This window comes from Tupaia chinensis, unplaced genomic scaffold (assembly GCF_000334495.1).
Source record: "Tupaia chinensis unplaced genomic scaffold, TupChi_1.0 Scaffold000678_1, whole genome shotgun sequence".
Taxonomy (NCBI): domain Eukaryota; kingdom Metazoa; phylum Chordata; class Mammalia; order Scandentia; family Tupaiidae; genus Tupaia; species Tupaia belangeri.
The window spans coordinates 782,066-783,802 of NW_006160202.1; the positions used below are offsets into that span (position 1 = coordinate 782,066).

Below are 1,737 nucleotides of genomic sequence, written 5' to 3' on the forward strand. Positions count from 1 at the left end.
CATGACTGTTTCCTTAAAATAAATTCTTGAAGTAGAATTGTGTGCCCAATATCTCGAGAGGAGAATGGAGGAGAAGGGATTGCGGCATGACCATCCCCCCGGGGAGTGATTTCTCGCTTTCTGTCTCTATGTCTCTCTCTCTCTGTCTGGCGAGCGCACGTGCCCTATAGCGAAAACTTCTCCAAAAAAAAAAAAAAGTAATGTTTTCTTAATCAATTGGAAAGAGCATATATCAAGTAAAATACTAGTCAAGTCTAGAAAAAGAAATAACACAAAATGAATCAGTCATATTTTAGGTTCAAGTGACAAATATATTCCTTTCTATTATTAATGTTCTCTCTGATATATTTTAGTAATGAAAGCACTTCACTCTGTTTGATCCCACTGTTGGCCACTGTTTGAGCCCTACAAATCCCTTTCCCTTTCACCTGGAAGGGCATACCTTTTTAGTTAGTCACACTTCTTTGGCATGAAGATTGGGCTATATCTGCTCCCAAATCTTCTTGGAATTCAGTTCCTTGTCAGGCTCTCCAGGGAAAGCAGCAAAAGTAATTTTGTCCTCTGGAACACACCCATCTGAAGTGGCCAAGAATTTTACTTTTTCTGGGGAGCTAGCACACATTACCATTGCTTGATACTGTACTTCCCTCATCTTTGTAGGCTTCAGGTTACAAAGTAAACCACCATCTGATTGATTGTGAATCATTGTTTAAGAAGAACGTGATTCACCAGACCACTGACAAATATCCTAGGGGCTATTTCCTCAAAATTGACTTCTTCTACATATAAATAATCTGCATCAGGGTGTTTTCTGTCAGTAATTATGCAACCAATTCAAATATCTAAACAGGAAACATCTATTGGCTTAGAGTCAGCACTTCCCTACTAATTGCTATTTTTTATCCTTTTCTGCTTTCTTTTCCATTTTCTCTTTCATCTTTTTTTTCTTCTCCTCCTTTTATCTGTTCTTTTGTACAAGAAGAGATGGTTGTTATTGTTGTACATGGTATTGCATTTTCAGAAGCTATAGGATTATCTTGCAGTGGAGTACCAGATGAGAATAGTATTTGCTTTACTCCATTTTTAATTTCTTCAAATTTCTTTCTTCAGTTTAGTATTTTCCACTTGAAGTTTCTTCTCTTTTCTCAAAGTTGCCTGTAAAGTTGCTTTCTCCATAAGCAGAGCAACTTGCTGCTTGAGATACTCAATTATTTGATCTGCCTCTGCACTCTTCTACTCCACTCTCTTCAGAACAACATCACCAGTTGCCATTTTCGCCAAGAAACAGCAGAAACTCCTGAAGGTCCTCTCTCCAGCAGGTGAGTAAAGAAAAGGAGATGCCTAAAGTAGCAACCAGTCCACCCCAGATCCCTGTAACATCATTCACATCAAGCAATGGACCTAGAGTGCCTATCTCTTTATGGAATTCCTCTTTCATGTCCTGTAATGATTTTCTCATTTCCTGGAATAGATTGTCTGTTTTTATTTGTATCTCTTTGAGTTTTGTCATAATAATGTTCAGAATTATTTTCCTGAAATTTCTGTGAATTCTATTGTGTTATCTATTGTTGATAAGGAATAGTATACTCCTTTGTGGGAGAGCTATTTTCTTGTTTTCTCATATTTCTTCTATGTATTCACTGATTTTTGGTCATTTGATGGTGTATTCTCTTCCCCGTATTTATTGGAGTAGATTCTATAGTATTGGAGAAAGGAATATCATTCTTGGATCCCAAG

The 1,737-nt window shown here is 37.1% G+C and overlaps 1 pseudogene; it reads right to left on the reverse strand.

The window, feature by feature from the left end:
• Positions 1-281: 281 nt before the first annotated feature.
• LOC102478252 (aminoacyl tRNA synthase complex-interacting multifunctional protein 1 pseudogene) lies at positions 282-1,275 on the reverse strand (annotated as a pseudogene).
• Between the last annotated feature and the right edge of the window lie 462 nt (positions 1,276-1,737).